The sequence below is a fragment of the Ochotona princeps genome, chromosome 14 (assembly GCF_030435755.1).
Source record: "Ochotona princeps isolate mOchPri1 chromosome 14, mOchPri1.hap1, whole genome shotgun sequence".
Lineage (NCBI taxonomy): Eukaryota > Metazoa > Chordata > Mammalia > Lagomorpha > Ochotonidae > Ochotona > Ochotona princeps.
In genome coordinates, this window is record NC_080845.1 from 64,233,391 (window position 1) to 64,260,530 (window position 27,140).

Here is a 27,140-nt window from a genome sequence, read left to right on the forward strand (position 1 = left end):
CTTGCCAACAAAAATACCCAAACCTAAAACAGTGGAGGTGGGGGAAGGGGGGAGGAGTGGAGGATAGGGAGGAAGATGGATTTTCTTCTTCCTCAACTATGTCAGGTTTCACCTCTGTTCATAGAGTACTAATATCTCAAAATACATATTACAAAAAAGAGACTTGATAAAGGATACTGTGCCTCTAAAACTGCAGCAAACTGCTGGTAAGACTTTCTTTACTTATTTCTTTAAAATCAACACATCTATTGTGAAAACATATTTAAAGTAAATTTAACAATGGTATAGGCACCTTGTCAACTAAGTGATTTTCATAAACACTATATACACAAGGAAAAGGTAATGAAAACTGAGACTGTAGTATTTGCTGCTTTTCACCCCCCCAAATATAATCAAGACATAATTGGTTACTTAAAAACTTACAAAATCGAATAGAAAACTCTGCCATGGATTTAGTGTTACCCAGTTTTACATTAAATTTGCCTTTATAAACAAAACATTATGGCTCTCATTCTTCAATTAAATGACCAAAAAGATCACAAATTCTGAAAAAGTTCAGAGAACAATTATGATTTAAACAAGTCTTAAACTTAAAAAAAAAAAAAAATAGACTGCAGTTCCCTCCCACTACTCATAGTTTTCTCTTTTGACATTCTTGTACCAGGACAAGCATATATGCAATACCAAACTATTCATTAAACATAAGGATCACAATCATCACAAAATTATTCCTTCTAAATTTCAAACTTATCAATGTGGTTAGCAGACATTTAATCTGACAAAGCAGTAAGCACTAATTGTAGCTTAATTCTTCACAAAATGTGTGGTCTAATAATTGACATATACTATCTTAGAGATGAATGTAAAACAAATTTCTGATGTTCTTTGCATTTCAGAGCTGGAATTTGTATATGATCAGCAAAACCTTAAATGCTTTATATTTGCTTTCCTTTCTTTCAGCAGGCAGCTCACAAAAACTTCCTGGGATTGGGGACAAATTCCATGAAATATTATGAAAAAGCATGTCCTACTACTTTGAAAATCATACTTTTAAACTATTATTTAACATCAAACAAGATTAAAATATAATTTGTAATAAAATTAGAAGTATGCACCACAATGAGTAAAACCCGTTGTTGATTCATTCTTTCCCAATGGGGAATAAATTTTTCTCCTTAAGTTGTTTAAGTCCTCAAGTCATAAAATTTCTACTCTTCTGGGTATTCAGTTGCTACCAACTAGTAAGTTACTACTTTGGATTGACTGCAAGGAACAAGGGAAGTTTTGCCTTCTGAACATTTAAAAAATGTTTATTTTAAAATATATACATATATATGTATTAAGTTTTTGGCAAGTGTCCTGTTCATATAAGATTGCAGCAACTCTGCTATAGTTTTTCAGGTTTTATGTCATGGTTTTTATTTTTTCTTTTTCCTAGGTGACAAACACTGAATTCTTTCCACAGCAGCATGTCTTTCTTTCCAGAAACCTGGAAAAATAGTTCTATGCTACAACTTAAGAGATCAGTTACCAGAGAAGATTTCTGTGTTCTTTTCAATGAATTTGGACATGGCATTATAAATATTTATTACATAAGTATTAAGTGTGTTAGCAAACCACTCAATATGTTTGTCTTGCTATTTTGACTCCACAATTGTAATGACCTATTTCCATAAAGCTCTTTAGACAGTGAAAGTAACAATTAATATACACTGCACTTTTTTTCAAAACAAGCTTTTCAGCCATGTAAGATTAAAACCAAAAAAAAAAAAAATACCAACAAACAACTAAAACAGCAATCTCTTGCTGAAAGAAAACTAATGTTTTTAAGCTGGAAATATTTAATACCTGTTTTAGGTCACTATTACACTCCAGTTATTATATTGAAGCAGTGTTTGAACAACAATTCAATACTATTAAATATTTAGCTTCTCATCTACATCTGCCCTCTCCCAACACTACGTTGACCAGCTCACTCTCTTCAGCAAAACAAACCAACAGTGCTATTTCTAGTTTTAATGAAATTTTTAAAAACAAAAGATAACAGCATTTTCAGTGCATGAATATATGAAGATCCTTCCTTGTGCAAGTACATTTTTTTAAAGAGAGGAAAAAAGAGGAAAAAAAGCAACAAGAACCCCATCCTCACCCTTTCCAATGGAATTGCTCCTGGTGGGCATAAATCAATTTACCTTTTAAAGTTCATAATGGGCTCTTCATGAATGCAAGTATCTCCACAAAACAGCATGCTGTTATAGTGTGTGCAACATGAAGGGGATGCCATCATGCTAACTAAAGTGATTGGCAAAACAGTGTAAGGTAAAGCAGAGATTTTAATATGTAATCAAAGTCCAAGTAAACCTATCTCCAGCACAAACTGCTGACAACTTTCTGCCCAAGCACTCCAAAATCTGAGTTCTTAACATTGTCCATGATTTTCAAAATTATGCCATATATGAAAGTGTTGATATCAGATTAATCTCTTCAGATATATTTGTGCTCTTTTACCCATTCAATTTGCTCTTTTATCATTTTATTTTGAGGCAAGAGCATCTTTTTCAAAATTTGAACTAATTCAGTCTGCAACTTGGCATTACTAATTTTCTTTCTCATTTTCATGATTTGAATGATAGCTTCCTGGGTTCTTAATATTCTTAGTTGAACTATTCCTTCATTCTCTTCTCTCATCCTTTCTGTAGTGAGCTGCAAGCATCCAATCAAGTTGATTTTACCCCTTTTCTGAACTTTAGCATTTTTTATTAAACTGAACTCCTGGTTCACTGAGAAGAGGGTGCCTTCTGTGAAGTCTTTGGGTGAGTTGACATGAGGCTTGTAAAATAAATCTTGCCATTTGAGCTTTGGGAAAGCTACTAGTGACCATAAAGTCCATCTAAGCTCAGCATCAGGGAGTTCAGTTCCAAGTCTGAGATTTTCAAAGCTGATTTTCTCTCCTAGGTCTTTGGTTCCATGCAAATAACACAGCCAACTGAAACGTGGTCACATCCAAATCATATTGATTTACTTCATTCTTAAATGTTATAATTCCATTTGACATGAGATGATGCCAATGTAATTTTCTACCACTATGATTTCTTTTCTTTTGTAAAGCTCTTCTACTTCGGGTATCAAATCCTCCAGTTCAGTAGGAAGTGAGACAAAGACCTTTGCAGAGCTTCTTGACCAGGCACCAGCATTTAAAATTTTAATATTAACTGAATCAGCTGGTAAAACCAATTTGTTATTTTTGTGCATTTCTTTAAAAGCTTGGTTCAAGTCTTCAGATACTTTTATGTCCTGAAACATTCTAGCAAGTTTGTTTACATAATCTGCAGACAAACCAACTTCTCTTAGCCATTCGACCATATTTTCTTCAATTTCACTATCAGCAGAGATGTCTAACATAAGACGTCATGTCAAATGAGCTTTGTGATAAAAACGTCTTTGTTCGTACATATTTAAGCACCAGGAGCACTCCTTTAACCTTTGCTCCAAGACGAGGGTGCCTGTGTTCTATAACATCTCTCTGCCGGATCCAAGTATGCCTTCTCAAAATTGTCCCTACAAATTTGAAGCTTATCCTCAGGATTAGAACAAAGGTTAACATAGGATTCTCGTTCTCCAATGACCAGCTGAGAATCAAAAGCTTCTTCTAATCTTTCAGCATGAACCAGCCTCATTGCACTATCTTGGAGTCTGTTTTTTATATTTGAAAAGATGGACTCATTCCAGGTATCAAGCATGAGCTTCCTAACAATGCTGTCTTCAACATTTGATTTTTTATTGCTCCCTTGTTTACCCATTAAAGTAATCTCCAGTTGACAAAAAAAGTTTCGGTAAAATGTCACATTGCATAAAAAATTTTCACCATTCAACAATATACGCTTTCAATAAAGCTGTAGCATCATGAAAGCTCAGTACTCGCACCTGAGCTTGCTTAATAAACTCAAGAATGTCTTCTTTTAAAGCCTGATGGATTTTTGCTGGGCTTTTATCATCCCAGAGAAAGACTGCATGAATGTCTGAAAACAGATCAAACCACTGCTGCTTCATAACAGATTACTAGCGTAATCGGGTGCATGAAATCCCACTTGTCTTCAAAGTGAAGACAGTCTTTATTCTTTAAGAGATTAGACATAGCCATGTTCCCTCAACTTAGATTCTTGTGAGAGGATGCAAGAGTTGGCTGCGCTCCGGGCTAGGCCAAAACTGGAGGTCAGAGTTCCCTCCAGAGCCCACAGGCTCTGTGTGTGGCCCACACCAGCCGTGAGGGTAAGGTGGGGGCCGGGGTTCTGTGCAGAGGGGGTGGACCTCGTCCCAGGCACCTGGCGCTTCGCCTACATGGTCACCAGAGCTGCAAAAGAAAGGCAATCTTGTAAAAAACTGTTTTTTTTTTAAGATTTATTCATTTTTGTTGGAAAGTCAGATATACTTGTTTAGTTCTTCATCAATTGTCTCAGCAACCATAGTTTATTTTAATCACTTCTCTTTACCCAACTTTTGGATCCGATTTTAATGTTTTTAGACTGAAATCCTCATGGAGGATGACGTTTGGGTCCTTTCATATTCTTTTTTTGTTTGGGGTAATTTTAATTGAGCACTCATTCTGGCATGTGAAATATGGAAGTGAAAAAGCCATTGTTCCGCAAGAGTACAGAAGATGGTCAGAAACTGTAATTAGATTTCTAGACGTCAGCATCACTTACAGCATTGCATTTTTGTACTCGTTACATTAGTTTCCACAAATCAGAGAAAAATGCTATGTGCCTTTTAGGGCCTGACTGCTTTCACTAAGCATAATGGTCTCCAGAGGAAGTGACCATTTTCCAATCAAGGCCCTACTTCGCATAACCTGTACTTCCAGGTGGCCTGTACAATGATAAGTGCATTTTTGCAGGGGATTTTTTTTCTTGATATTAGCTGATTGGTGTGTTTGGGCTTTGCATTCATGTTCAGATGAATTACAGCAGCATGAGCATCTACAAGAAACGCTGAGATGTTAACGTGTTAAAGAATCTCCTGGGTACTTTTTCATAATAATTTTCCATTATTGTGTCTGTTAATGTCTCAGCTGCATCTTATTAAGGACAAACCTGAAATTGCTGAGCTTATGCAAAAGGTTTAGTTAAAAATGTAGTTCCCAAGTTAATCACAAAATATCAATGCCCAGAAAGTTTTTGGATTCCTTGAAATACCATTAGCATTAGTAGCCACTACGACAAAAAGAGTCACTTTGTCAATGATCAACATTAATTCTCCAGGTTTTGTTTGATTTTTTTGAACATCCATGGATTACTTCACTTTGTGGCAGCAGAAAAAGACATTCCAGTGTTCATATAGTTTTAGTAGTGGCTGAGTCTTCATTTTACAGGCCAAAATGAATTGATAGAGTTCGAAAGTAACTATCTTGGTGGTGCTTGGAAGGAAAGACCTTCTATTTGCTGGTTCCTGCCCACAGATGCCTACAATAGCTGGAGTTGGAGCTCCAATTCCCATCCAGCCCCAGCTTTAGCCTGTAAATCTGCAATTCTGATAAAAATAAATAAATACTAAAAATGAAAAATACAAATAAATAAATTAATAGAAATACATAAAATGGCCCTGGCTTTGCTTCAAAAGCCAAACCTCAATGTGTGCATTTGTGTAAGGCATTTTTGCAAGATAAAGAATCTTGTAAATTTATGCCATGTCTTCTATATCATCAGTTAATCCATTCTCTCCCTCTCCCCGTTAAGATCCGCCCGCTGTGTTTCCTGTGGCTGAACCACTCACCTGCTTATGGCAAACAGCACGCACTTCTCCAGGCTCAATTCCATTGCATCTCCTTATTTTACTAACTCAGCTGAACATAGAACCATCCACTGACAAAGCAGTCATGCTCATCTCCTATTCATGGCTTGAGTAGCTGTGGCCAGCTGCAGCCTAGAACACAGATCAGTTTGGCTCAGCTGTGGCAAGGTCATTTGGGGGCACTCAAAACCCCATCTGAGGACATGGGTTCAAGCCCGGGCTCTACTGCCAATCCCAGGTTCCTGACAGTGTGTGTATTGAGAGGCAGTTGGGGAGAGCTCAGGGGCTGAGTTCCTGTCACTCTGTCCCTGCCTTCTGAGTGACCCGGCCCAGCTGAGCCCTGGCTGGGAGTGAATCCTCAGGGGACTGAGCATTAGATGTGTGATCTCTCTCTCTCTCTGTGTCACTCAAATGTAAAAAGGAACTTTTAAAGATAATATTTAAAATATACACAGCACACGCACAAACACACACACCAGAAGATGCCAAGCTTTGTGTAACATTGGTGCCAGTGTGTGTGTGTTAAGCATTGTGGTGCTGGGTGTGTGTTTGTGTGTGTGTGTGTGTGTGTGTGATTGCCATGACAGGGTATGTGTGGGGGGCAGGAATTGTGGTGCCAGGCTGTGTGTGTAGCAGGCATTGTGGTGCCAGGGTGTGTTTGTGTGTTTAAATGTGGCACTAGGGTCTTTGTGTGTGTGTCTGTGTCATCGTGGTGTTATGGTGTGTGTTGAGAGTGGAATTGTGGTTTTTCAGGGTGTGAGTGTGTATGCACGCACGTATGTGGCATTAAAGATCCAGGGTATGTGGGTGGGGCAGTAATTGTGGTGCCAGGATGTGCCAGCCTGTGTGCGTGTGTCTGTGTCTCTGTATGTGTGTCATTATTGTGCCACGGTGATGTGGGGGGCAGGAATTGTGGTGCCATGATGTGTATGTATTTATGTGGTACCAGGGTATGTGTGTGTGTATGCTTAGAAAGTATTGTGATGCCAGGGTATGTGTTTGTGTGTGTGTGTGTGTGTGTGTGTGTGTGTGTGTTTTTAGCAAGCATTGTGGTGTCAGCCTGTGTACGTGTGTGTGTGCCTGTGTCTTGTGCAGACATTGTGGTATCAGGGTGTTTGTGTGAGGCATTGTGCTGCCTGGCTGTGTGCGACCAAACAGGAAAGTGTGGCAGTAAGAAAGGACTTGCCTGCTTTCAGCATTCAAAACAAGTTCTTTCTCAAAAAGGAAGTATGGGATTCCCAGACTTTTCTAATCATGGGCCCCCTGACATGCCATCAATCTTAGAGTGAAACAGAGGGACATATCATTCACTCTATAAATAATGATTCCTGGAATCTGGAGCTTGTTTTTTGGTTTTTTGTTTTTTTTGTTTTTTTCTTTGCAGGAGATCATTTCCTTGTGCCAGAACTAGACAGTTTATGCAATAGCCTGAATAGATAGTTGATTAAATTTACTGATGAGCATATTCAAGGGAATTAAAATAGTCATTATAACTAAAATATGCTTTTATTGGATTTCTAGTAAGTAGCATCAATTAAGCTGGCCAATTTTTAAAAAAACTGCATTCAATATTTTTAACTTAAATCTTCTTTTTAAATCCACAGAGATTTAGCTTCATTAGTACATTAAAAATTAATACATGACAGGCTGATATTACAATGCAATGTATTATTTATATTCACCTAAATAAATCAAATCATTTCTTTTTGAAATAAAATAATAAGCAATAAAAGCTCCACTTGAATAAATGGCCTAATGTTAATGTGATCATGCGCCACGTTCTATGTATCTATATTTTGGGTTCTTTTAGATAAAACAAATTCAGTATAGTGAATGAATACATTAAAACAGAACACCCAGCAAGTCCTCTCTGGCATTCCATGGGCAAGGTGCTGTGCCAGGCATTAGGTAAGGAGAGGAGAAGGTTTCCCCAAAGCAAGACTTTCACACGGTTAGACATGCCTAGAATTTGACAAGCTTAGTATGCTCATACATCTGACCCCACTTGGTCCCACAACACTTTCTCCAGAGAAGAAAGGCCAGAACGTTTCTTATTCAAAAACCATGGGACCAGTTTCCTAGGGCTGCATCGTGGTGACTCCGCAAGCCACATTCAGGGTGTCATCAAGGTCTGTGCCCACCCCGAAGGGAAGAGTCCCACGGCCCCACATCCTGCCCATTGCCAGTGGCCACTGGCATTTCTCGGCTTGAAGGCACTTCATGTCCATCTCTGTGTCTGCTGCTGTATGGCAGCCTTCCTGTGTGAGTCTCCACAGTACCCTCCCCTGTGTGTGTCTGTTCATGTATTCTACGCTGGCAAAGCCACCTCCACAACACAGAGACCTCCTCTCAACTTCCTTTATCACCATAATCCTATTTTCAAAGAAGGGGCCATCCTGGGTTCCCGGAAAGCACATGGATTGCGGTGCACTCTAACTCTAACTCTGACAGCCACCTGCGATGCCTCTGGCTTGGTGACACTTATCTAGCCATCCCCATGGAGGTCTCCTACCATTGGTAGGAGATGATGCTAGGAGGGCCAGCTGTGACAGAGTGGGGAATACCGCACACAAGCCACTGCATTAAGTCTGGATGGTGCATGGTTTTGCACAGAAAATGGGTCAGTAAGACGTCATCAAAGAGAGGTGAGGAATTTTTACAACAGTGGAGGCACAAGCTGATGAGCATCTGAAATAGAGTACCAGAAAACTGAGAAAATGAAGAAACAACAATAACACAGGTAAAAGAACAATGGTTAAAATTAGTTATTAAATTCATCCTCCTTTTAAAAATGATTTATTTATTTGAAAGGTAGAGAAAGAGAGATAGAAACAAAGATGGGGGCCTGGCGAGACGGCTTAGTGGCTAAATCCCATATGGGTCCTGGCTCATGTTCCAGCTGCTCCACTTTCCATCCAGCTTCCTGAGTGTGGCCTGGGAAAGCAGTCAAGGATAGCCTAAAGCCTTGGGACCCTATGCCTGTGTAAAAGACCTGGAGGAGGCTCCTGGGTCCTGGCTTCGGATTTTCTTAGCTTCAGCCATTGTGGCAACTTGGAGAGTAAACCAGCAGATGGAAGATCTTTGTTCTCTGTTTCTCCTTTAGTCTATAAATCTGCTTTTCCAATAAAAAAGTAAAAAAAAAATTTTTAATGGTGGGGGGGTATGGGGGAGGAAGAAGAGAGAGAGAAAGAGAGAGAGAGAGAGAGAGAGAGAGAGAGAGAGAGAGAGAGAGAGATCTTCCACAAGCTGGTTCACTCCCCAAATGTCTGTAATGGCTGGGGCTGGGCCAGGCTGAAGCCAGGAGCCTGGAACTCCACCTGGGTCTCTGATGTGGGTGGAAGGGTCTGTCTACCACTTATTTCCCAGGTGTATTAGCAGGCAGTTGGATTGGCAGCAGAGCAGCTAGGTCCTAAAATGGTGTCCATAATGGATGCCAGGGGCAGAGGTGGTGGCTTAACTTGCTCTATATGCCACATAGCTCCCCTGAGTTAAGATCAAGGGAGGCAAACGAAGTGACCCCTAACGTTATGCGTTAACTTTGTTCTGAAGCTGACTGTTGCAAAAGCTGCTAAACACAACCATCCTTTGACCCAGCGAGATACAGACAATCGAGACATTCTCAGAGCCGAGGAACTGTGCGGATGTAAAGGTACAGGTGCCACTGCCTCGCTCCTGGGTCCGCACTGCCTCATCTAAGCCGTCGCCTACTTCCTTCACGCTTCGCTTAGTTCTTTGCTCCATTCTGTCCTCAGGAGCTCAGAAGACACTGCCTCTTCTAGAATAGCCTTATTTTTTCCATCTTGCTCCTCAGTTCTTTCATTTTCTGGAATGAGTCACCCTTTTCAATTTTTTTCCCCCAAATGAGTGCTTACAATTGTTGAGCTGTGCCTTAAGATTTCTGTAAATATAAAACGATGTAATTGTCATCCCCAAAGCAAGGATTGCCCTCATTCTAGAGAAGAAAAACCTGAGGTTGGGCAGACAAGGGTCCACGGAGGGTCAGCATGGGGTGCTGGGCTTGTCAACTGGGACAGTCTCAGCTGGGAAATGCAGCTACTATTCGGAGTGGATGGCATATGAGCAAACAGCAGACTGGCGTGTCTGCATCCCAGGGTGACAGACAATAGGATCACCCCTGGGTCTTGACCTGCATCATTTGATCCAGGGGCACAATACAGGCCATCTAGAGGCTAAAGTCCCAGCAAAACTGGGCACACACAATTTGACAGTTTCCTGCAATGGGACTAAGTTTGGCTTCAAAATTATTGACGTTCTAATCTCAAAGTCCTGGCTCCTAATTTACACACTGAGAACTTGTTATATGGTAAATACCAGACACCTCCATCAACACACCAGATTCTTTAGGGAGAAATGGGGCTGGAACTAGGTAATGCTATGGGTAGACAGAGGATACATTTCTGGAACACCACTGAAGCCTGAACTACTTCACTATTCATGGATTCCAGGTGTTTTCCTTGATATTTTGAATTAATCTTAAAATATTTTGAATTATTTTGTGTTCACCATTTAATAATGCTATCTAGATTTCTACTGAAATAACAGATGGTAATGACAGATAACTATCAAGTTCTGTTATTATTTTTTTAAATTCTAAATTTCATAGAACATACTGATTCCTTCTGGAAATGTGAAGAAGAAGACCCAAACCAGCTCTTTGTTTTTTTCTAAATAATGGGGTAAGCATGTCCCCAATGCTGAGTCAGTTGGGAATTAACCCCCTGGTTCTGAATATTTTTTTTAATTTAAAACTCCATTTGCAGCCAGGAGAGACAGCAAAGGCACGCTAACTTCATCTTTTACCTGATGCACACCCATGATGGGGCCTGTCGGTTTCCATCAGAACTCAGACCTTGAGCAGCCAGTCTGTGCCTGCTGCCCTGGTAGAAGGTCCTGATACTTCTTTTTTTCCTAACATATTTAATGCCTTCACATCAGTCAGTTTTCTCTTACTCAGCTACTCCTGACCATAACAAAATTATAATTTTTTAGGAAATGTTTAAACTCATTTCTCCATTTCCCACAGAGTGCCATTTCTCAGCCCTGTTTCCTGTCCCCCAAGGAAGAATGAGATTAATATCCTGCGAATTATGCTTTGGCTCTACTTCCTCAATTTCATCCCATTTTAGTGACTTTCTTGGGTATGGAGCACCATCTTTAGATAATCTCACCGATTTTGTTATTTTAAAAACAACTACACTTTACATTCAAAAGCCTTCTGGGAATTGGAAATTTCAAAGCTCTTTGAAGTATAATAAATCACAATCAGGATACAAATAACTATTAAAAATACAGAGTACATAATTTCATGTTACAAGATGGACTTTAAAAGCAAGTCAGATGTAAATAAATACACACACTGTATTTCTGCCACAAAAAACATAATATTTCAATGGCATCTATTAATTTGGACATCACCAGCAGGTTTTAATTAGGCTGTGCTGTATGCAAGTGTGTTTTGCAGTTATTGGCACAGTGTCCAAACGCCATGGCATGAACCAGATGACAGTATTTGCATGAGAAGTCATCTCATGTCAACTGAAACAGATGACATAACCTTTTCTTCAGTGTAAATTATATAGTGACTATATACATGTTTCTGCTTATAATTAAGCCTTTTGCTACCCAAATATCCATAGCCATGGGAAAATAAAACAAACATGAATTTGAAGGATGATGCACAGGGTTAATTGTAGAAGTTTGTGGAGATGGAGTGAGAAAGTAAATTTGTTTTGGTGTAAAATTTTGTTTAAGATTTATTTATTTTTATTGGAAAGTCAGATATACATAGAGCAGGAGAGACAAGGAGAAAGACCTTTAATCCATTGATTCACTCCCCAAGTGGTTGCAATGGCCAGAGCTGAGCCAAACTGAAGCCAGGAGCCAGAACTGTCTCCTGGGTCTCCCACACAGGTGCAGGGTCCCAAAACCTTGGGCGATCCTCCACTGCTTTCCCAGGCCACAAACAGGGAGCTGGATGAGAAGCAGGCCCTCTGGGACATGATCTGGCGCCCATGTGGAATCCTGGCTCATGCAAGGCAAGGATTTAGTCATTAGATTACCATGCCAGGCCCAATTTTTTTAATCCGTATATAAGAGGCAGCTTCAAAAAAGTGTGTGGAAAATGTGTATTATGAAAACAAAACAAATAAACAAATTATGGTTTTCAAAAAATTTTGCACCAAAGGCATTTTATCAATTCATCTTTTCTTCAAAGCTGTTGAAGTACTCTCACATGGTTATCAGTTGATCTGAAGATTCTTATCCAACAAGGGTCAATGGGAAGGGTCTATTCTGTGTAGCCTGTGTACACTCTGAGTAGTCAAGTCCTTGCCGTGTGGACTCAGCTGGGACCACAGCAGGGTTATTGGTCCAACATGACTCAATGCACAGGTTATTTCTTACAAGAGCCATGAACAGACTCAAGCAATTTGATCTTCAAACTTCCCAAGTTGATAAGGTATCATCACTGGAAAATATCTGTATGAAATACCACGTCTTGGAGAAATTTTCTATTTTTTCCCCTCTAGACCTTGAAGGAGAAGAGAAGCCTGTCAGAGCTTTGGCAGTCACGTTGCTCTTGCCAAATGTCAGAAATGGCATCAAGCGTTTCACTTAACCCTGTTGGCTCATTTGCATAATCTAATACAAATATTGAAGGCCACCGTTTTGGTTAGAATCAGAGAACTCCTAGGTATACTAGTAATGTAATGCTCTTATACATCTTGGGGATGAGGTCAGGGAGGGGAGGGGTTCGAGAGCATGGAGACCTGTGTGTCTAAGCTACCACAAGCAGCTCCGGGCCACACACACAGCCACATCCCTTGCCTAGTGGACGGAGCCTGGCTGGCCACTCGGGGAACAAGGAAACCATGAAGAGTGAGCGCTGCAAGCTGCACTGACTGGCTGACACCCACATTTTGTTGTCCCTTCGGTCTTTGTGCCATTTTGCTTTGATAATTATCCTGGTTTCTATTTTTGTTAATTTTAACAAAATCTGAACGCATTCACTCCTCACAACATTGTTTTCCATGAGGCTGCTCTGCCGTCACCTCGGCTGTGCCCTCCAGATGCTTGGCCATTGTTTCCTGAGCTCTGTTTTGATTTAATTGGGGGGTGACTGCGAGAATTATTGCGACCTGTCCAAATGGCATTTGCTCTGTTCCTTTTGTAAATGCCCTCATAAATACTGAAGACAGTCTTGGTCTCGACGCTGTGTGACAATAAAATGTCACAGAAATTAGCTCTGTTAAATGAATAGAAATGGCAGGACTTGCTGGAGGGACTGAGCTCTTCCGCAGGTATTCCTCGTGGACTCTGAATTTTGTGTCTCAAAGTCAGCCATTCAACCAAAGGCATAAGGCTGACCCAGGGTTAATGAGGCGGGCCTCGCAGCACCGCTGTGTTTTGGTAGCTTGGAAATGAAAGCACCATTGGCACATTCTATTTGACATAAAAATCTCTCGTCCCTCTAACCCCCTACCTTCCACAGACACTTGTTATAGTTAGCCGTCTGCTTGTCCAGTCTTTTTCCTAGGACATGCATAATTCTGAGTGTGTGTACAAGTGCACGCACACATGCACACACGCACAGATAGAAACAGAACTCTCCACGTTCTGTACTGTGTGCATGTGTCCATTTTTATGTTGTGTAAAATGGGTTCCTTCCTCCCCCACACCCCAGACAGAATATATGAAGGTTCTTCCAAAAGTTAATGGAAAACATGCATTATTAAGAAATATACATGGATTTCAAACACTTTTACACCAAAATCAATACCACTGAAAAATTCTTCATTCATTTATCTATCTGAAAGGCACAGAAACTAGAAAAGAGGCACACAGACTCAGAAAGAGATAAAGACAGGAAGTTCCTATCTGTATTCCCAGGATTCTCAACCACTGGGGCTGGGCCAGAGCTGGGAGCTGGGAGCTCCATCTGGGGCTCTCACAGGATCAGCACGGACCCAGCTGCTGAGTCATCATGCCCACCCTCAGGTCTGCACAAATAGGTCATCAGAAACGTGAAGTGGAAGCAGGCATTCAACGCTGACAGGGGAGCAGATGTCAGAACTGGCATCAGATCTGCTAGGCCAAACGCCCACCCCAGACATGTCCTTGATGTCCACAGTTCTTTGTGGACTTTCTGAAGTCGCTTTGAGCCATTCTCCTGTGGATGGACACTTAGGCTTTTCTAATTCTTCACTAGTTCAACGTCTCTGTGATTCTTCCCACAGAGTGGTTTCCAGAAGGAAAAATGAGAGTCAAATGGATGCACACTGAATGGAAAGTGTCAAGTCATCTTTCCAACGCATCAAGCGTGTTTGACCTCTTTAGTTATTACCAATAACGTCTGTTTTCTCAGAAGTTTGTAAGACCTGGAATCGGATTGCGTTACAAATCTAACACTTTAGTTACTAACGTGGTTGGTCATGTCTTCATCGTTTTTGAACATGCGTCTTCTCTGAAACGGTATTCTTTTGTGCGTTACGGTCTTTTTCTTAGTGCTGCTAGGTTCCCTTTTTCTGTATCTCTCGAGGGTTAAAATCTTTACCACTCCATGGGCTGAACTCACTGTCTTCCGGTTCTCTTTGCTGCCCACAGCTGTGTTGCAGTCTTGGCTCTATGTGGATGTTCAGTTTTATTTGTCTGATTCATTGATCCTTTCCTTGATACTTTCTAGATTTTGTGTTGTGATAAAAAATGTTTTCTTAAAACTGTTACGTCTTAACAAAATCATCTTTTGTTTTCTTCTAGTTCTTTTGTGGTTTGAGTATTTTTCCACTCCTGTCTTGAAAACTCTGCGGGGCTGACTGAGACGCCCATATTCTGCCTTTGCTTTCTTCTACATGGAATGCCAATTAACTTACTTGAATTGAATAACGCAGACTTTCCCTACCAATTGAAGACTTCAAATGGTATTTGTTTTCCTACACGCAGATGGCTTTGCTCCTGATTTTTCACTGTTTTTTTATTGACTTTATCTTTCGGGCCCTGCCCTGTTTCACTTGGGGAAGGGCAGCTATATTCCTCTCTGTTACCTCTTCTTCCTTCTTTAGAATTCTAAGAATTTATCTTCTGCTTGGTCATGAGACTCTGATACACAAGATTATATATACTGTGGAATGTAGGAAGGTAAGGCATGTTAAACAGATGTCTCTGCACAATGGAGTTATTTCGGAATCCCAGCTGCTCAAAACTTACAGCAATGTTCTTAATCACCATGGTTACAATCATGCTGCCTTCTTTTGAAAAGAAATTTTGATTTCAGAATGGCCTTGAATTTGAATAACCCAAATTGTGGAGTTGTGCAAAGCACCCCTCTGTACTCCATACTCTGCTTTCTCTATGAGTGACAACTTTAATTAGTGTACTCAGCACAACCCACAGAGCATGCCCAGTGCCTTCTATTGTTTAAATGCAAACTCCCTTTGCTCCTCTCACCCCTCCCAGTCCTGAGTGGCCATCATTCTGCGAGCTGGCATGGAGGCAGGCAGGTCAAGCTGCTGCTTGTGGTGCTGGCTCCCACCTGCTGCACTTCTGATCCAGCTGCCTGCGAACGCCCCCTGGGAAAAACAACTGGAGATAGCACAAGGGCTTGGGCCACCACACCCATGTGAGAGACCAAAAAGAAGTTCCTGGTCCCAGCTTTGGTCTGGCCCAGCCCCAGCTGTTGCCACCATTTGGGGAGTTAGTTAGTGAATGCAAGAGCACTCTCTGCTCTCATCTCTCCCTCTTTTTCTGTAACTCTAGATTCAAATAAAGAATGAAAAAACATCATATTGTTTTTTTTTTTTTTTTTTAGTTCCCAAATAGGAAGGAGGACATGTAACGTTTGTGCATATTTCAACTAACATGATGTTCTCTGGTCCATCTCTTTCATTGCTGATGACAGAATTTCACTGGTTTTTCAACACCTGAACAGTATTCGCCGTTCCCTCATACATTCAGTTGGTGATGCACAGCTGCACTGAGTCCCTGACTTAGGTACTGTGAACAGCACTGCCATACATGGTGTAGCAATGATCGCCACAGAGCACATGTGCAAAGAACTGCCCTGCCTCCCAAGGGCTGTGCTTACAGGAGGTTCCCATCTTCCGGACAGGCAGGAGCCAAGACCTCCAGGGGCTGCTGCTCACTGCGCACTGTGACTCGGCCTCCTGCACCTCCTGCTCACCACCCGCTCTGGCTTCTGTTCTCAGGTAGGACTCCGTTCCTGGAGAAATGAGATTTTTTTTTTCACAGATTCAGAGCTCCCTTCCTAACCTCCTCAGTCTCTATTCCAAGGAGTTCTTGAGAAAAGTCAAGTCAAATTATTTTGTTTGGTTGCACTAAGATGAATTAAGTTTTAAAGAGTAAATTAATTTAAGGACTTAATGAAGATCGTATTTATGGTAATCTCCATAATTGGTGGGCACCAGGTTCTGTAATTAGAAAGATTTTGCTCTATTTTAGTATCAGTTACTGGAGAAAATCAAATTTGGTGTATAGAATTTTTCCACTTTGGCATCCTTTTTGGAAAGTCAGATTTTTCTCATAGCATTAAAACTAATTTAAAGAACTTTAACTTAGGTTAGCATTCCCAAAGTTACATGATTAAATGTAGAATCCAGAAATTTCAAGTAGTAGACAAGGTCTTAGCTAACTAACTATTCTTACTAATGTCATACTTCATTCTATATGTTTTTCTGTTAAAAAAAAAAAAAAAAAACAAGAAAAGGTTATTGGGCCTGGCATGATGGCTCAGTGGCTAACTCCTCACCTTGAACACGCCAGGATTTCCTATGGGCACCAGTTCATGTCCCATCTGCTTCGTTTCCCACCAATCTCCCTGCCTGTGGCCTGGGAAAGCAGTAAAGGATGGCTTAAAGTCTTGGAACCCTGTACATATGTGGGAAACCAGGAAGAAACTCCTGGCTCCTGGTTTTAGATTGGCTCCATTCTAGTCTTGGGGTTACTTGGGGTGTGAACCAGTGGACAAAAGATCTTTCTCTGTATCTCCTTCTCTCTGTAAGTTTGCCCTTTCAATAAAAGTAAAATGGATCTTTAAAAAAATATGCAAAAGTTATTATCTTGAGGTGTGTCTATCTTTTCCCCTTTTGTTCACCCTCATCTATTCCTACACAGCAAAGGAAACAATCAACAGTGTGAAAAGCAGCTGATAGTATCAGAAAAATTATTTTACAAACCACAGTTTAGGGCTAATTTCCAAAATATGTAAGAAACTCCTATAACTCAATAACAAAAATGCTAAACAACCCAACGACAACATGGCAAAAGGACGTGAATGGAAATTCTTCTGAAGACGACATACAGTGGTCAATAGCACACATACATGAAATGGTATCCAACATAACCAGCCACCGGGAACACACAAGTCTAAATCACAAGTACTGTCAGCTTGCACTATGGGGATGGCTTTTAGCTTAAGAACAGATGAAGGAAAGAGGACAGGAGGAAGGATAAGAAACAAGGAGGAAGAAAGAAGGGATATCATGGTGTCCTCAGAATTGCATCTAAGAACAACTTTGAATCCATTAAAACCTCAGTAAAAATTAAAACAAAAACTTGAACAAAAAGAAGGAAATGCAAAAAGAGATAAAAGTGTTAGAAGTTGTTGAAGAGGCGGAAACCCTTGTTATATTATATTATATTATATTATATTATATTATATTATATTATATTATATTATTTTCTGGAAGGTAAATTGGTACAGTGACTATGAAAAAAAAATCAGAGATGTTCTCAAAACCAAAGAACTATCATGCAATCCAGCATGCAATCTGCCCCTTGGGCATACAGCCAACAAAATGGAGACGAGGGTTTCAGGACACATTGGAACTTCCAGGTTCACTTGAGAGCAGGCACAACAGCCAGTGGAAGGAAACAGCCCCAGTGTTCACTGACAGATGGGATGAAGAAAGCATGGTCTGTACACAATGATATCACTCAGTCTTCAAGAAGAAGGAGACACTGCCATGTGTGCCAATGGGGTGGACACGGCGGACATCATGCTAAGGTCTAAGTCAGGCAGAGAAAGACAAATATCTCATGACTGCTCACATAAGACTGCACAGAAATAGAAACTAGAGCAATGGTTCCAGAGGCCAGGGGCACTGGCTGTTCCCTGGGTGTAGGGTTATAGCTGTAGGAGGCAAGTGGCTCACAGACCTGCCGGGCAGCCCAGGGTCTGGAGTAAACTATGTGGCAGGTTAACTGGGCTGACCACATACACACGAAAGAAACTTTAGGAGATGGTTGAAGGATTTACTGCTTTGATTGTAGTGATGGTTCCATGGGTGTTCTTCAAACTCACCACAAGATATCCACGAACAACACACACTATTTTGTATGTTAGGAACTTTCAAAGTTCATGCAGAGTGCATATCTTGGATAACAGAATATTTCTACATCAAAATAATGCATTAATCCAATTGTTACATGAAGTTTTTGATGTATCTTCATGCTGATTATATCCCACTATAACTTGGGACAAATGTTAAATAAAAGTGTGTGTTTGGTAAATGGTACAGCCAGACAAGGAAGGGGACAGAGAAAACAGATGAGGCAGCAGAAGAAATACATCAAGTCACAGCAAACATGTCTGTTTGTCCCCTCTCTTCTAAGATATTTAAATGTCCTGAGTATATGTGGGTTAGGATTTTTATAAAAAGTTTTCTAGGTAGATACAGACCGACTGAAATGCCTACAGCTGGGATCCAATTACAAGAGAAGCACAACCAGTGGAAATGATAGCTAACAAATCTCCCCTCCTGAAACCCACTGCTGTCGTTGGACTAGCATAGGCCAGGAGCTAGTGTGGAATGTTAAGCCCTCAAATTGTGGTTAATGCTGCCAAGAAGATAAGATTTCAATCATGTTGTTTAAGGGGTGTGCCTCATGGGAGATTGTAGGACACTGGGGATGTGTCCCTGGGGGATATTCTTCTGAGAGGATTGGTGTAAATGCCTTCTCTTTTCTACCTGGCTCTCGTGTGATCCCTTCTGCCTATCTCCGCTACCACTGCCACCTGCCATTCCTATCTGAGGCCAACTCAATGTGATCACTCAATTGGACTTCCAGAAGTCAGGTTTCTTGAGTATTTCATTTCTGTGCTGAAGTCTGGACAAATATAGCAGCAAAGAAATGACCAAGAAGAATGAAATGTATGCTTCCTATGTAGAGGACAAACTTATGAAAATGAGTTCCTCAAGAAGACATTTTCTGATAGATATAAAATGACATTTGGTGCATTTACAAGCAAACACAGAAAGACCACAACATTCCTGGACAAGCAGGAAGGGACAAGTACAGGAGGAATTGCGGTCCCATAAGGTTTGGCCATTGGGACTGGGCCCATCAGCAGATGCACCCAGAGGTTCATCAAACAGAAGCGACCTATGTGGATTTGCCAGCAAAAAGACTTGAACTGCTTGGTAGAGATGTCACAGCACAACAGGAAGAAAAATCACAATCTTGTCTAGTGGTTACAGTCGTCAAAGTGCTTTGTCACGGTTGGCCTTCACCACAAAATCCTTATCATTTTTATTGCTTGAAGAATAAACTGAGGTTTGGTGAGGTGAAATTATGTGAATCAAAAATTGCATCCCAAGCGTCCATGCAGTTATTCCTGAAAGTATCTGCTGGGCCAGGGGTGGCAAAGTGGGGCCACTTGTTGAATCTGTTGTGATGATGATCTCCTCACCTCACAGTCCTTGGTTTAGGGGAGTTTCCATCTCAGCCCCAGGTTAGCACTTCTGTTCTTGAGCAGTCATGGCTGGAGGCTGCCTGGCATCTGGATAGTGGAAAGTGCGGCTAGGCCTCCTGGAGTGGGTCTGGTTCTCGAGTCAGGGGGATGAGGCCGGGTGTGGGAGTCTGAGAGTAGCTCGTTCATTGGCATGAGGGCAACCACTGAACCCCATTGTGAGCAGAACTCCTTCGGAGAGGTCACCGAGAGTGACCCCTGCAGATCCTTTGGTCAAAACGTTCTTCGCCCCAAACAGTCCTGTGCAGTGGTCCACAGTGTGCTAAAGCAAAGCAAAAGGGGAAGCAGAAGCACCTTGGTTGGAGAGGAGAAGGTGGGATGCCGCCTATCACACAGGAGCTGCCTACACGCCGGATGAGCCAACGCCTCGTTGTCTCCGTGTACCTTCTTGGCTGAGCTCTCAGACTCCCTTCTCTAGTCAGCCTGGGGAGACATGTATTTGTGTCGCGCAGCTGTCAGGCTGTCGGCTGTCAAGGCCTTTCAACTCCAACCAAGTGGCTAAACGTGGCCACTTCACAAATAGAAGGTGAGGTCGCAGGGAGCAAAGGGCCACGTGGTTTGTGTTTGGTCTACTCACAGGGCAGATGAGGTTTGGGGAGGAGAGCAGAGGGCAAAGGGAGATTTGCTAAGACTTCAGGCAAGGTGCAGCTGATGTTCTGGAAGGCCAGTTATGGCAGCAGAACCCTTCCAAAAATAGCTGCCTTCTGGGTCAGTGCTCACTGCAGTGTGCCTTCTGATCTGACTTGACACAGTTCACCCCAGGGCCACACACACAGCCTTTCCCTACATGCCACCTATCCTGGAGGAACTCTCATACCATCCCTCCATTAGAAAAATGGAGCAATATATTTCTCAGGTCATGAGTGGGAAAATGAATACAAGAAAGAATGTGTGTGAGGAAGGGAGCCAGAGGCTAAACCGACACCAGAAATAATGAACATTTGACTTGCCAAGTGTGGAAAGACAAACAGGGCCAGACTGCATGTTTGAAGCAGGAGCCCTGAAATATAAAGCACTGAAACAAACAAACAACTACATACAATGATGTTGAAATGACAAATAAAACAAAGTTTTTGTTTTGGGGGTGGGGTGGGAGAGATTGTCCTCATCGCTGGGAATGGCTGTTGCGTTCCCGAGCTGTCCCTAGCACTGTGAACAGTGTCACAGCTTGCAGCCACCTTCCTGCGTTTGTTCAGGGTTTATTAGGTTTATAAAACATAACCTGCTAGGGCTTCGTTATTCCAAGATGAGCAGAGCTGGTGAGCTGGTGCCACCATGGTGTTGGGTTGCTCTGAGCAGTGCCGGCTGGCTTCCTCTCCCTCTCCTGAGGACCCATCCAGTTGGGACAGCCAGGTGCCCAGCACTTGATCCCAGTGCCAGGAAAAGCCCAGCCCTTCACCATGTTCCGGGCACTCAGCAGGTGCCACGCAGAGTCTAGAGGACTTAGCTAATATTACTGTAACCCTGCAAATGAACCTAGGAACAAAGTGCCAGTTGTGACCCGCTTTCGCGATGACGGAATGGAGCTACAAGTTAAGCAATTTGCTCACGTACGTGGCCGCCCTGCTGCCAGGAGGGGTTTGGCTGCAGAGCCAGAGTCATGGCGGTGCCCCAGGTCAAATGACGACAGTGAGCATTCCCGGAGAGAGGAATGGTGCCTGTGCTGCTGGCTTTGGGGACCAGTTGTCTTCTGCTGAAGCCCAAAAGAGCCCCTTGAAAGTTTTGGTTAAAGCTGAGCCCAAGATGACAAGGAGGGGCAACCCTCTGGGTGCTGGTCTCATGCGGAATCCCCTAACTCGAGCTAAGCGGTCACAAATTGTGATCTACAGAACAGGTTATACTTTTGTGAACTTCCAAGTAAAGGGTAGGATAGGAGTGGCCATAATGATGTAAATTTTTGCTGATGGTATGTTAGAGCTTTCAATTGACTGGGATGATACTCTGCTGGCTCTGTCTTCAGACCAGAGAGGGTATACCTAAGAAGCCGTTGAACTTGACGGGACAATAAGATGCTGGACTCTATGTTTGGTATACGCTTGCAATGGGGAAATCTCAACTGAACTTGAGCTGTGGTTACGCAACAAGGTGGAGGAATCCACCATGGTGGGAGGGTTTGGGGAGGGGTGGGGAGAACCCAAGTATCTATGTAACTGTGTCACATAATACAATGTAATTACTGAAGTTAAATAATAAATAATTAAAAAAAAATATCCCAAGGCTTCAGCTGTTCTATTTTTAGACTTTTTTTTCAGACTCTCTTTACAAGGCTCATTGTCCTACACGTTCAGGGAGGAAACTGGAGGTGGAGGTGACAGGGACACATAGGCTGTGGCCTGGACGGAAGCACCGTGAGGCGGTAAAACCACCATGAGAATGCCACTCGGGGAGGCAGATTCAACACAGAGCTTCTGCTACCTTATTAAGTCATTCAAGTTAGAGACCATATGTCTTCCAAAAAAAACCAGAACATATTTGTTTACAAACATACAAGTAAGTGACAAGATGTATATAGAAAATAAATAGCATACCCTCTGAATTTTTAAAACGAGTTTTTTACTAAGAGAGCAAAAGAACATAGGTAAGGCGCAATCAACCTGAGCCGGAAGGCAATGTGCCTACAGACAAGGAAACAATGAGGCTTCTCCAGTAAACTGTGGCCAGGCCGTGACTTCGCCTCTGCTGTCCGGTCGTTCATAATATGCTCATCATCATATACTAGCAACGTTGGGTGAGAACATGCAGGCTGCGCCCTCACATCTCTGCCAGCCGGCCTGGACTGGGAGGTCTGCCCTGAGCAATGCCAGCAGCAGGCAGTGGATCCGCGCAAGGAGGGGCCGGGGCAGAAGCAGATGGAATCGTGCTATCCACATACCCTCTAATCTGAGAATCTGAAACCACTCTCCACGCGTCACCCTAATGGGCAGGTAGGTGGCAACTATTATTTTTCTCTCTGTTGTGCCACGTATAAATACCTTGGCAGTCTGAGTGCTCTGAGTAAATAATTGCTGTTTTCACCACCGATTCCCCTAATACGCAGGGACTATATATAATGCGCTGTCATGAGTTTCTGACAGTCAGTTGCAGACCCGGCTGCTCCACGTCCCAGGTGAGAGTGAACGCCCGTCTCAGCCTTCAGCCTTGAACACGACGCTCACGGGCTCAGCCCCGCAAGTCTCCTTCCCACGTCCAGATCGCAGGTGCCTGTAGTCCCCTGCCCACCGGCGCAGACCATGGAGCAGCAGCGCCTTGTGAGCTCTGTGACCCTGTACTCTGTGCTGCTGGACAAGGCTAACGTCCCAAGGCTCCAACCAGTGACCTTGCCTTTCTTTTCCATAGGAATCGCCCCCATTCTAGGGGCCGCCCACTACATTCGCCCCATGTCCTTGGCATCGGGAAACCTCCCGCGTGCACAAATGTGACTTGTGACTGGGAGTGAAGCTGTGGATCTAGCTTCCCAGCGGGTTTTGCGGCACCTAGAAGTTCTTCCAGAATATGCTGAGTAGAGCGTTTCCTGGCGCATCCTGTTTTTACGCAAGGCCTCATTTTGCTTTTTTTTTTTTTTTCCCATGCTCTGCCCTGGCCTTCTCGCCCAGCTCCCAGAGGGCAGGAGTGGACAGCGTTCTCCCGGAGGCCCTGGGAGCAGGCCTAGCGCCCGCTCCTGGCCTGCAGCACCTGTGCCTCCGCACTGCCTGCTCTTGGAAATGGCATCACTCCCCTCACCAGCCAAGCCTCCAGTTACCTCTGAATCATCCCTTCCTCTGCACCTCCACCCTGAGCTGATGAAGTCTTGGTGATTTTTCAAGTGCAAGCTTCCTCCTCTTTGCTCTTGGTGCCAAATCCGAGTTCAGGTTACTTCCTCCTGCCTGGGCTGCTGCTGCTGCCCTCCGCTCGCCTGTGAGCCACTGTGTTGTTCTGACCTCCTAATCGCTCACTGACTCAAGCTGGCAGAGGACAGCCCCGATCCAGACCCATCACAACCCTGCAGCCCCGGGGCCTTCTTTAGATGTGGATTCTGTGAGAGCCACATTGTTGACCTCCACATCTTGCCCTGAAAACTGCAAGCCCTAAGTTCTGGCTGCCAACACCCAACACGGTGCCGTCGGAGGCCCTGGGCCAGGGGCCCTGGACATCTGTGTTGGGGAGGCGGGTTGCTGTGCTCCTGCTCCACCCTCTCCGCAGAACCCTGTCCCTGGAGTGCATGCTTTTAGAAGTCCTCAGTGAGTTTAATAACTTGATGTAAATACAGCCTAAATAAAGCAAACCAAGCAAGCAAACAAACAAATAACCCTAGACTATCAGAAAAATGTCTAGGCTGTAAAAATTCACTTAAAGTGCACAATGTGGCTAATTTTTTAAGCATGGTGTCTCTTAGGGATTTACATATGTGATTTGATGCGTTAAAATTCAATTTACATACCACCACATGCCAGGAACACATTTGTTAGGTAAAGTGAGATATATCCGAGCTTGCAAAGAGAATTGGTTACAACAGAGCAAAAATAGAAAAAGAACATGTTTAGTGCTTAGCATGAAATCTCAGAAATCATTGCAAAGAAACACAGGTGCTGCAGCAAGGAAATGACACATCACAGGTCCGTTTTCTTACAATGAGATGTGAAGACAAAGCATCTCTTCTGTCGCTGCCCACCAGAGGTGTCCAAGTGAGGGGCTAACAACACAGCAAGGCAAAACAGCCTCCAGAATGCCCTCCATCAGCACTTCAAACCCTGAGCAGAACGCTTCCTGCCAGCTCCAAGTCAGGGCAGTTATTAGGCTTGAAAGTTGAGTATTATTTCTTGCTGCAGGCAGTTCAACTAGCTGTGTGAATGTCATTTGTGTAAGTGCCTCATTACGCACAGAAGCGGTGAGAACACCCTGTGTTTACCTTGCGTTTCTGTACAGAACTCATTATCGATAGTGCCTACTTAGGTCTTCCTCATCCTTCGGAATGGAAATCTTTCTGATTTTGCCAGAGGATCGTAAAATTTGGGAACTGTTGGCTGCAGCAGCTCAGGTGGGAGACAGAGCTGGGCAACTGAGCTTCATGAGAGGAGACGGGTGGTGGGTGCCGATAGGTACACAGGACGGGAGCAGAATCTTCCTGTTGGGGGACACGTGCTGCAGTGCTAGGATCTGCCCCCGGCTGCTGGGGAGAAGCCATGGGAGCGGCTTGCTGGGCCCTGTTCTCAAGCCCAAGGAAAAGCGATGAGAGAGAGTAATGAGGGACAGAGGGTGCTCGCTTGCTGAAACCTGCCCTCTGACCTTTGAGAGGTTGCATTTACCCTCCCTGTGTGCTCCCTGTAGATGGAGCGCTGTCACCCGCGTTCAAACAAACCACTAAAACAGAGCAATCATGGGCACACTCCTCCCACTCAGGCACCAACTGCCCTGTGAAGAGGCTGCATTTCCTTCACCTCCAAATTGGCTCCCGTGGCTGGTTTCCGGCCAGCATGACACGTGCCTCACCCTGGTCTTCCCCCAGAACCCAGCCCTGGTCCGAGCGTCTTTGGCCTCTCAAAGGGTTCTGTGACATGACCACCAGGAGCCTCAGGCAAGAACTAAACGAACTGGTGTATGCGCCCTCCAGCTTGCTTCAGGCGTCTTCAGTTCACACACGAAGACACTTAGTGTGGGATGAGCGATGGTAACCATCGGCTGCTTTCATCATCATCATCACTGCTCATGTGAACTGCATGCGTATTTACACGTGCTTTAATTTCCTGAAGTCTTGGCACAGCACCTCCCCACATTCAGGAGACACTCATTTTTCTCACTCTGAATCTGTGAAGACAGGTCTGCTGCTTTTGTTTTTCTGTTGTTTTTTTTTTTTTCCTTTCTGCATGAATGTATCTTTTCACAACCTAACCGCCACACACTGCCTCTGCACCAATAGCCTCTGTGTTAAACTGGACTTCACCGGTCATTTCACTGCAGAGTCCGGCTCCTCAATGCGTGACGCAAGAGGCAGATCCTGCTCCTCCCCTCACACACTGACTCATCAACAGGTTCTGTGGACTCACGGAGAAAGTAGGTGTGCAAATTGCAAGCAAACTGAAGATCTTATTAAAGATTTGGACTCTATCTCCCAACAGTCAGTCAAAGCGACAGCTGCTATGACTTCTTTAACGGAGTGTCATTTGTCCCGTAGGACACCTGCAGAGCTTTTGATGAGTGGACAGAGTGATATGCTTAGGAAGTTGGAATTTCTGTTTTCTGTGAAAGAGCTAAGATAGAGTCATGAAATTGTAAAGATTGAAAGATTTTCAAATAAATGACAAATTCTTACCATATTCTCATCTAGCGATTTTAGGCTGGTGACTATGTGTTCTTCGAATTGTAAAGAGATTCTACAATTCTACATGGAACAGCAGATGCAATTTTTGCTGACTGCTAAACAATGGAATGCTTGCTGGAACAGAGTAGGTGAGCCACACAGTGCAAGAGGGGACGCTATTAAGAGTGGGTGTTAATGAACTGAAAATGAAAAAGTGGAAAAAATGGTAAGTGACTGAATATGGGATGTAATGAAAAGGAAATACTGAAAAAAATAACTGTCAGATTTGGTTTCAAAAGTATCTAGGAGAGAAATCTTCCATGCCGACACAGATTCTCTGGCAATGGTGAACACAGTCAGTCAATGACAGGGTATGAAGCAAAAGGGCGAGAAACCACCAAGGTGTCAGCATTGTCTACTGAAATGTGGACACAATGACCCGCAGGGTTGTATTTCGCTTTGAGGCCAAAACAATGGCCTGAAGTTTCATCCTGTAAGCACGAGATATGTACGTTCACTAATTCTGTGCAGGCAGACTCAATCTCAAACGATGTTACTTATGCCAAGCTTCAATGACTGAGGACTAAAAACGATTAATTTTTCTACATTTTGAGGAAGGTGGGGTTTCTATGCTGTATATTAAAGATATGGTATAATTTCAAATGTAAACTTGTATAACAGGAAGAAAAATCAAATTTCAAATGATGTGCTATGATAGTAGAGCGACTTGTACATAGCAGGAGAAGCAAACAGAAATAAAGCACAGGAAATAAATGTCTTCTTGAAATGTCAACGCAAGGACATAGGAATACTGAGTTACAGTACTTGGAATTCAACAACAAAAGGTGTGCCTTTTCAAAAACTTCATAGTATTGCATGTAATGCTGAATTTGGGTCCAGATTTTCTTCAAAAACAATATCACTCATAATACTTAAAAAAACAAATCGTAATAAAATTGAATGAGACTTCTCTTAGTAGTGAGAAGGAAAGAGAGATAAAATTAAAACAAGCCACAAGTTTAGGGGTATTTGCTAGACACTGCTGGTGTAAATATGAAGATACAGTGAATGTATCTCGGTGATTTGTCTAATATATTGTAATCAGATGTATAATTTGGTATAGAAAAAACACTGAGCACTCATAAAACGTGGGAAACTATAGAAGCTTTTTCTTTTTCCATTTGAACAATGCTATTAGTGCTTTTTAAGCAACTGATTAACAGCATGTAAATTACTTCATCTCTACATTCATTTTTCTATTTTGTTGAGCTAGATGCATTTTCTTTTCTTCTTCTT

The 27,140-nt window shown here is 42.7% G+C and overlaps 1 pseudogene; it reads right to left on the bottom strand.

Moving 5' to 3' along the window:
* Positions 1 to 2,361: 2,361 nt before the first annotated feature.
* LOC131481850 (cullin-5-like) lies at positions 2,362 to 4,141 on the bottom strand (annotated as a pseudogene).
* Positions 4,142 to 27,140: the final 22,999 nt, after the last annotated feature.